The sequence below is a fragment of the Alligator sinensis genome, unplaced genomic scaffold (genome assembly GCF_000455745.1).
Source record: "Alligator sinensis unplaced genomic scaffold, ASM45574v1 scaffold860_1, whole genome shotgun sequence".
NCBI classification, from domain to species: domain Eukaryota; kingdom Metazoa; phylum Chordata; order Crocodylia; family Alligatoridae; genus Alligator; species Alligator sinensis.
In genome coordinates, this window is record NW_005841923.1 from 3,469,033 (window position 1) to 3,479,195 (window position 10,163).

Here is a 10,163-nt window from a genome sequence, read left to right on the forward strand (position 1 = left end):
TGCCCATTTAGAACGGTCATGAACTTTCTCAGCAGTGTGGGATCCTTCAATAGGGGTAGCCAGAGTACAATATAAAGCTTCAAAACTCCAGAAAGCAATTTATGTAAGATGCTCATTCCTTACTTGAATGATGCATAAATACATTTAAGTATAAACTGTCAGTTTCTAGTACCCTGGAGAACAATGACAAAATAATATTAGAACTGCTCAGTTACAGTCACTGTTGTTTTACTTCTCCCAATGTCATCTTTTTCACCATTGTTAGCCTAAGGAACATAATAAGGATCATTACTATACTAGATTTGTTCCAGCACAATAAAGTTTTAGTCTATAACACTAGGAAATAGTTTGAGTCAGTTATATAAGCCTGATTAGACCATGCTGTGAAGTTTTACAGAAAACAAATTATTCCTACATTTATTTGGGGTTTTTTGTCTAATTAAATCTCAATATATTAGGCAATACACAGGTGTGAATTATTGAGACCATAATAATTAGTCTCTAATTTGATAAAATGTCTCGTATTCAGGCCGACTTGCAGGCTTGAAGAGTCCTGCGGAGAATGTGTGGTTTGCCAAAAAATATATTGCAAAGAAAGGATTCAAATGTGCGGAGAGGGGGATGAGAAAGAGAATGGAATATACTACATTTTGCAACAAAGTAATACTGAAGATTAAATACTTAAAAGTGTATCATCTCTGACAAGTCCTTTTATACAATTTCTAAATCTTCATTTTCCCCCCATTCTTCTGCCATAAGAAAGATGGTATGAAAATGACAATTTATGTCTAACTTGATATTAAGCACTTTTATGCTAAGAAGCTGGGTCATAAATTAATTTGTTAAAATATGATGGCTTAAGTTAGTATCAGACAAAATTCAAAAGACCATGTACTCACAGCTTTATACTCACCTACAAAGCAAAGGACAGATTCTGATTCACATGATTTACCTACATGATGATACTCATTGGGAAGATATCCAACAGCCTTCAGCCATGCTAAAAGCTACAGAACTATTTATCATTGTAAAAGTATCATAGCATAATCTAGGCATTAAATTTTGTAAACAAGAGTTTAAGCACTCATATTCTCAGTGCATGGGAAGCTTTTGCAGTAGCTGATAGATTAACATTCAGGGTTTTTTCCTTTTGTACAAGATGAAGTAGTTAGAGGATAATGCATTTAGAGAAAAAAAATCTTCTGCAGATATCCTAAGTGGAAAAATTGGCAATGCATAAAAAACAGGCTACTAACAAATTAGCTACCAGTAAACATAAAGACAAGGGTTAAGATGGCCACAAACTTCACAGAAGACTGCATCACTGAGGAAAGTTACTAAGGAACAATTTATGATCAACATCCTTGAAATTTTCTCCTTTGTGCAAGGAAAATGTTCTCTTTTGAAGCTTCCTTCACTATTTAAGTTACAAAAAGGTGTCATATACATTCTCTTAAAACCCCAGAGAAAAAATCTGGGGGTAGGCAACAAGACAATGTGGCAAGTTATGTTGCCATATCCCAGTGACAGTTTAACCTGGATGTCCAGTACCTAGGTTTCCTGATCAGTGATTTCTCTCAGTGGATGGATCTGCCTTACTCTGTCACAAACTGCCAACTGTGGATATGCCATTTCACTTGAGAAGGAAGAAGTCAACATGTATCAAACATATCACTCCCCCGGCAGAATTGGATGGATTACAGCAGCAAATGGGCAGCTCAGCTGCAGGAGTCCTTGACTTGCTATTCACTATGATGAAGTTCAAGGCATGCAACTGCAACCAGTCATATACCTTGAGGCACCTCCAGTTACCTTCTTTTTATTAGGATAGTGCTTTCTTAAGGGAAGAGAGAGCTCTGTCCAAAAATCCTATGTATACCTTCACCATTCTATCTTAGCCACCAAGACAAAGGGATTTTTTTGCTCTGTGGAAGCTCACAGGTGAGACTTTTCATGTTAAAAAGTTCTGCTTCCACCTTTTTTTTAAGAAATTACTTTCATCTGGTACTTTACCCAACATACTAACCTACTGGTGCTCCCCTTTTCTTTAAAAAAAAAAAAAAAAAAAAAAAGCCTCAACACTAACTCATCTGCCTTTTCAAAATTCTGAGAAAAATCTGCCTCCTCATATTTCAGGCCATTTAATAAGTTTTAAAAGTAATTTAATTTACACATAATAAAAAGAAACAACATGCATGCATTTTTTTTCTCTCTTTGGATTCTTCTCTTGTCTCCTTAAACTCAAAAGATCATTTAATACCTCTGAATCTGGGAGTACCCCCATGCAACTCCAAGGCAGGAACAATAATCCTGTCATGGATCTGCCACTGTTTAAATCCCTTCCAACATCAGTGATACTTCCATGAAGGCTCCTCCCTTTCAGAGGCTATAAGGATCAAATCTGACCCTCTGGTCTCCCTCCTATACCATTACTAAGATTCAGGGGGAAGGGACAACAGAATGCTTTCTTTGGCCAAATAAAGTTCCAGCAGCAGCTCGAAACTGGTGGGGATTCTTTTAAAGGTTGCTTCCTCTGCTGTGACAGCAGTGAAACTTACGAATTATTTAATTGCCAGTGCTCCAACTACACCTTTATGGAGAAGCAAAATGGAAGTGGAGCCTTGTGAGGAGCAAGAAAGGAGTAAAGATAAGATGACACTTTGTTTGTTCATGCTATCTCCCCACCTAAGATAGAGAGAGTCAACTAAGTAAGGAAAGAAAAGTGAAGCCAACTTCTCTCCCTCTAGGAGCCAGGTGAATATAGCAAATATGGTAACACCCAGCATATAGAGTATATATTAAAATATAGCAGATACATAGTAACAAAGCTAACACAAAGTAAGCAGCTTAGAAGCTTAAACCAAGTTATTTAGCAACTAACAAGAAGTGCCACACCTGAAGCTTAATGGTTAGGGTTTCTTAAGACAAGAATTTGACTCTCAGCAAAGGCCTCCTCAAAAGAACTTTAAATTATTGGGTGTATTGGGAAATAGTGTTCTAGACTTGAACAAATGGCTTGAATGGCACAGGTCAGCTGTGGGCAGTAATGAGAAGTGAACCAAGGTTGAGACACAGGTCCCTTAACCAGAGTGTACAAGCAAGAGAGAGACATCTAACCAGTGGCTAGCAGTAAAGCAAAAGCATCTTCCAGCTGATAGCATAAGGGAGACACAACCCCTACTTCCAGTCCAGGCCAAGAATAGACTAGGATCAGAGGCTAAAAACTATTCATCCAGTCCAGGAGAAGTACCAATAACAGCAGAACCTCAAATAGCCACCAAAATTACCAAGGGAGAGTCAGAGATGGCTAAAGACTACAACTGTCATATTCCTAAACCTTGTTCCATGCTACAATATATTCATCTTAAGTTATCAGGAGAGTTGCAACTATATGTGCATAGGGCAGTCTATATACTGTACATCAAATACTAAAGAAAAAGGAGTAAGTCTCTCATCCAAGAGCTCCACACATTTCTGAACTTTCAGCCTGTTGACAGGCATGCTCTCAAACCCCAGCAAGTGCAGGGATTTTGATAGGATGGGATGAAGTTATGAGCTAAGTTGCTAACCAGAACACACACCTTAGAACTCACCTCCTCATTTGTCTAGGACAGAGGTCAGCAACCTATAGCCCCAAAGCTGAATCCAGCCTGCAAAGAGGTTGGATCCAACCCAGGGATGACCAACTCAACCTGAGGTGGCATAGAGGATCAGGCAGCATACAGCTGCACCAAGTTGCCTGTCCCCTCCACAGCAACTCTCCTTGCTTCTCTCTCTGCCTGGAGAAATCATACAAATGATATCATGAATCTCTCTTCTGATCATCTCATTTTCCTCCTTTTGACATATTATACTATACAGATATCTTGACACATGAAAAGCACCCATTTTTGTCCTCTCTCTCTGTACCCATCTTTGCCAACTAAACTTGTAGATTTGTCTGAAATTCTATCAGGTTAGTGGATTACCAAGTCAAATCTTGACGACAAACAGCATTTTCAAAGACAAAGCTATCTTCAACTCCAACCTTCCCTTAGCTGAAGCTGTGAAGAGCTGAAATCTCCTCCTCTTCTCACACACTGATCATGCCACTTCTAGGTCCAAACTAATATTTTATCCATTACGGCCTCCATTATCTCTTTTAGAACATTCTTTTTACCTGTTTCTTTTGCCCCCGCTGCCTCAGCTTCCAGTTGGGTAGGTTATGGCATTTCCAGAAGGCATTTCCCTGTATTCTTCTCACAAACGATGTTCAAAGTCTGTTAACACCTAAAAATTGAATCTCCCCACAACACCATTCATGAACAGATCAACTAGCTCTCTACCCTGAGATCCAGGACAAACTGCCCTCATGAAAATATTCTTCAGACTTACTCCAGCCTCTTATCTACTTGGTCTCAATTACCATCTGTCCCATTGCTTTTACTCTCTTACTATGCCTCTGCCCCAGAAAGTTTCAGTCATATGTGTAAGCACCTCCAGTCATCTTCCTCATCCTTCTTGTATTCTACATAATTGCTTCAATTGTATTTGAAATATCATCTGAATATATCCTTTTCCTACCTCTTACAATAGACAGGAAAAATACAACTGAAATTTATTTCAACTCTAAAGGTTACTGGAATAGAAGTTTCTTAGAAAGTACAAAATAAAAGTCTGCATCACAACATTAAAGGTGTAAAACATCTTTCATATCCAAAGATGCATAAAGGATCTGAAGTACACTGAGGTGACCAAGCTGAGACAGGCAATTTAGCCTCAACAACATGTCCCTGCTCTCTGGATCAGCCTCTGAGTTCTAATACGGAGCCTCAATGCCATTACTTCTTTTCATTTGGAACAAAATGCTGCTTACATCTTTAACAAAAGGTAAAAGTTATTAGAAGCTGAGGTGCTTGTTTACTTTTTGCAACACATCTTAAATAGTTGAGGCTAGCAAAAAATTCAATGCCATTAAAACAAACAAACAAGTATAAAACCGGAAGGAAAGCTGACAAAACACTTTTGAATGACAGCACATAAGGAGAAGTTACAGTCTTGGAGCTAAACCCCTGCAGAAAGAGAACAGAGAAAGGGGGAAGGGAAAAGGGGGTGGGGAGGTATTTCAGGTACATTTGAAAAGGAGAAGCATGCTTAAGGAAAACTGCCATTCTGATTTCTACCTATATAAGATGTTTACCTAGCCCTGTTTTAGAAAACATTTACTATTCCACTCTTGCCATTACACCCAAATCAGTTTCACAAAAAGTAAAGTAGGTTTATTTTTCTTCAGACAATTCCAACACAATAGCTACATAAGGCAATATACTTTCAAATATGACTATTAGAAAATAATTTAATAGACAGCTACCTGTTGAAATCATAGCAAAAAATTGTGAGCTTAAAGGAACAGCTTAAAATGCCTCAATAATACAAAGAACTAGACATTTTCTCCAAATTATTCACCACTAGATTCTCTGGCAAGCTAGCTATTCTCAGGCAGGTAACTTATAATCATAGAAACAACACAGTAGACCCATATTTAAATGAACTCTGCACAAAATAACCTTTAGGATAAAGATTATATATGGCAAAACTTAAATTTTCCTCTCAGAACCATTAGGAAGAAGGCAGACATTTTGGCTGCACTGACTTTTTCCAGACAATTGATTCTTGAAGTTATTTATTCCCCACCATTCCCCTCAAGGCCCTCTCGTCACAGCAATTGTCTCTATGTCAGAGGAAGGTTGGAAGCAGCTCCCTCCAAAGCCAGACACCACACCCAAAACAGCTAAGGGGGTCCCCACAAAGCAAAGTGCTCCCTACATCATGCTAGGACTGGACTGTGGTCAGTGCCTGTATGCCAATCAGCTTTCTAAGTATGTGTTGTGCCCCTACTAAACTAGTTTATTATTTAATTAGTGGGTTTTTGCTGATTTTTTTCACTTTTAGATTAAGATGGATTATTGAGTTTCATTGCTTTGGATTTTTAATGTTTCCAAGTTTGTTTGTTTTCTTGAAGTACACTATTTAATATAAATAAGGAGATGGCAGAAACCAACATGTTCAGGAACAGTAACCAAACAGTATCTATGAAATTAAAAAGGCCAGAAGCTTAGGGATCATCAACCCTGACTGGCTTTTTCTAGATGCATGTTTACATCCTTAAAAATGTCACACATTGGAGGCTAAGAGTAATCCGCTTTTGTGTACTTAAGAATATCTGTAAGAGCTTTGTTGTCATATTCAGACTTGGACTACATGCTCTAGGTCACAGAATGTTTTTTATGGCATTCATATTTGGAAAACTGAGTTTGAGTTAAGTGGAAACTTTGCATTTAGGTTACAAGCAATGAGTGAACACCAGTAAAATAAGAACTACTAAAAGTTACAGTTAGAATCTATGGACAGAGAGAAAGATTCTTTATTCAAGGTTTAGTACCGTCTTAGAAATGTCACTAAACAAATATTAAAAACATGCTATATATTCCAAAATTGCTACCCCACAATAAGTTTTCAACTATTTTACAAAAGTATCCTAGAACCAGATTAGTTCTACTTAGAATAAAGTTTTCCTCCTCATCTTTAGGGTTGCCAAAATGCTAGATATCAAATCAAATATGAGCACAGATGACACCACAAAAATAACTTACATCAAGTATCCTATTCACACAAGCACGACTAGTTGGGAAGCAGAGGATGAATGAAAAAGTTGGTGGCTACTATAAAGACGGGCTAACTAGCTGAAGCAGATTAAAATAATTGTCTTTCACCTTAAGAAAACCAGAATACAAAACTTGTCTGCAAACAAGAATTTAGCCAATTTAACTACATCAGTTTAGAAAATGATTCAACAGACAAGGCCTAAGTTGTAAAAATAAATAATAAAAAAAAGCGTCTACTCGTCTCATTCATGTTCACTATGGTCATCACTAAACAATGTCACAATCCACGGCAATTTATTCAGAGGAACTAAACAGGAATGAGTTTGCAAGTCAGGGCTGAAGTATATCTGCAGAGACTGGGGGAACTTGCCATGCAACTGCCCATGCCAGACAGGGTCCACACAATTTCACTTCTTAACACTTAGCATACAGGCACACAAAGCAGCTGCCACAAGGTAAACTTACTGGGAAGTAGCTGTTGGACTGTAACTGCTCAAGCACACAATCTTACACTATGGTAAATGCAAAGTAGCTTACCCATTAGTAAAAGCACAGCTAGTTACCTCACATCTACCATGAGTAAGAACATGCACACATGCAGTTATCAAAGAGACTTCATGTGACAAGTTCCCAACCTACCTTACCTTCCAGTAAGTAATGTAAGTGCCCATATTCTAAATTCACCCATTCAAACCCCATTCAGCAGATTTTAAAAGCCTTCCTTCTGGAAAATAATTGATAGACACACAACCAACAGGAAGCCAGAAATAAGACAAATATAGAATTCGAGATGTTTACTTGTTTGTTCCTCCCACCACCACCTTCAGTCCTTTTCTCTGCCCCTAAACACTGTCAATATCTAATCTAGAGAATAGTAGTCATTATAGGACACCAAGCCCAGGCCAATCTAAAGAACCTTGATACAAACTTGAGGAGATTGTTTTAAAATAACTAGATGTACAAATCATGAAAATAAATTACGGCCTTTTCCCTCTATACAAATGATCCTGTTTTTGACTCATGCCGTCTCCCAACAGAAAACTGTCCTAAGATAAAGGGGCCTAAGCCATTTCCTGTCTGAACTTATAAAGTTTAGGGCCTTCTTTGCAGCAACATATTTTACACTGCTACAGAGCTTCTTTCTGGCACCTTGCGTCTATAAAATGGTATAACATGCACAGCCAAAATCAGCCTGTATAAATTTGTATGCTAGAGTGGCTGGTACCTTCACATATGCTATAATCAAACTTGTTAAAATATAAAAATGCACCATATTTCACAACTGCTTGAAAATATTAGATATACATATATATTTTTAAAATGTTACTTGTAGTATTTACTCATCATAGGTCAAAGCTTCAATGTTTGGATGAAAACTGGCATGCACACACTTTGGAAAAGTTAGAATACATGATAAAGCCTGCGTGTGCAATAGGAAAATATTGCATGGCCTTTTTAGAACCAATGTTACACATCTGCATGTGAACTGATGTTCAAATAAAAGATATTAAAACCATATTAAAATGTAGTCCCCTATTCTTGGAGTGTTTCTCCTTTCGGTAGGCAAGATTTGAGTATTTTATTCTAGGATGGTATTTCCACAATATCATTCATTCTCTTACAAACAACTCTCTTTTTTGAGATCTCCTTCCCAAGCTTATACTAGCTTTCATCAAACCACTGAATTAATAGCGGAACAGATAATAAAATGAGACGTGTGTTCTACATTTAAGACTGAGCAAGTTTTTTCCACTGTTTAAACAAACTAATTTGAATTTTTAAAAAAACCCTAAAAGGCTTATCATTACAGTGTTAGATATCCTGTTAGAAACTTAGTCCAGTGTGATTATCCCATTAGTAAATATTAAATTTTATTTTAAGCATTTTGGTTGAGAGGGTTTTAAATGCCTATAAAATGTTTTGGGAAGGTTTAAGGCACTTAAGTAAATGTTGACACCAAAATAAAGTCTGTCTGGGTTATCTATTTGTATAAAAATAACGATTTTGTTTTCCTAAACCAGTCTTTCAAATAGTTTTTCTCTGAGAATGTTAACTCCCCTCAAAGTAGATGTTGAGACTACTCCCCCCATCAGAAAAAAGTTGAACACCAGACTAAAAGAAAAGCGTTATCTGTACAAACCTTTTCACATTTTGAACACCATCCCAACATAAGTCAAGACAAAACAAGTAACAACTTCACTTTGTTCTAGTAGCTTAAATATATAAATGTTAACAACGTTATTGTGCCAATCACCTGTTACAAACCTCAGAAACAAATGGTTAATTTCCCCTTTAATGCAGGTTATTTAGAAGAATACAATAGGCATTTTTCAAGATTTTTTTTTTAATTGCAATTCCCCCTTAAAACAAGCCGTAACCCCAACTGTCTCGTTACAGTTAAGTTCATCAACTACTTCGCTGTCTAGCATGTGTTTATAGAGAACAACGTCATATTGCGAACAAAAAAAAAAAATTGTTGGAAACTTTTGATGAAGAAACTAGAGAACTCAGAAGTTGCCCTCTGCGGTGCCTGGCGATGCTGAGGAGAGTTCTACAACGTGCCCCAAGCATCCAGCTACATTTAGCTTTCAGCCTTTTTTTATTATCATTGTCAATGAATGGGCTCCAGTCAAATTAAAGCTGCCATTTTAGGTTAAAGACTAGAGAGCCTCTGTTGTGCAACAGCAAGACAAAAAAAAAAAAAAAAAACCCCTCCAAGCAAAAGCGACAGACATTCTCCTTGGGAAAGGACGGATTTCAACTTTCAGAAAATAATAATAATCATAAATAACAATAATAATAATAATGACCGGTCACGCTTTCTCTTAATTTAATAGAAATTATATACGGATACTCACACATTACCGCAAACTAGCGGGATTTATAATGCGGATAAATCAGCTAGCCATGCTGCTAAGGTCATAGTCATTAAGATTTTTTCCCCCGTCGTTAGAACGGATGATCTGTGAGGAAATGAACAGAAACATTTTTTGTTCAACTTGCTGGCTCGCCCCCCACTCCCAGCCCCACACGCTCGGGAGAAAAGACCTGAGCAGCGCATCCCCCGCTGCCCCCCCAGCCGGGAAAGCCATCTTCTAGTGCCAGCCCCGCTCCCGCCCGCTTGGATGAAAGTAAAATGCTGCCGACGCCTGGGAAGAAACTTAGTGCGCGGGGGCCCCGCTCAGGTCCCCCCCGCGCCGCGGGTGGAGGGGCGGGGGGAACCTCTCGGCGCTGGGCGCGGGGCCGGGGGGATGGAGCTGGAGGCGCCCTCAGGACCTCCCCGGAGGAAAACAAAAGGCCAAAAGTGGGGTAAGTGCGTGGAGAGTTGCGTGGCGCATCTCCCCCGCTCCCGGCGCTTCCGAGGGAGGGAGGGGGCAGTCCCCGGGCATCGCTACTTCTCTTTTGTCCATTGTTCTGCGCTTTCTTTCTGTCTGGTTTTTTTTGTTTGTTTTTTTTTGTTATTTTTAACTCCTCTGAGTCGGGCCGCGAGCGGCGTGCGAGGGGCGCCGGCCGCTCCCC

The 10,163-nt window shown here is 38.6% G+C and overlaps 1 protein-coding gene across 4 annotated transcripts in view; it reads right to left on the minus strand.

Annotated features, from left to right (window-relative positions):
* CHD7 (chromodomain helicase DNA binding protein 7) overlaps window positions 1-9,615 on the minus strand; it is a 166,381-nt gene extending 156,766 nt beyond the window's left edge. For 3 of the 4 annotated variants that reach the window (XM_006019130.3, XM_006019129.3, XM_025198510.1), the window contains exon 1: window positions 9,503-9,615. The gene's annotated coding sequence lies outside the window, so the exon portion shown is untranslated. The remainder of the gene's footprint in view (window positions 1-9,502) is intronic. The other variant, XM_025198512.1, reaches the window with a different exon arrangement.
* Between the last annotated feature and the right edge of the window lie 548 nt (window positions 9,616-10,163).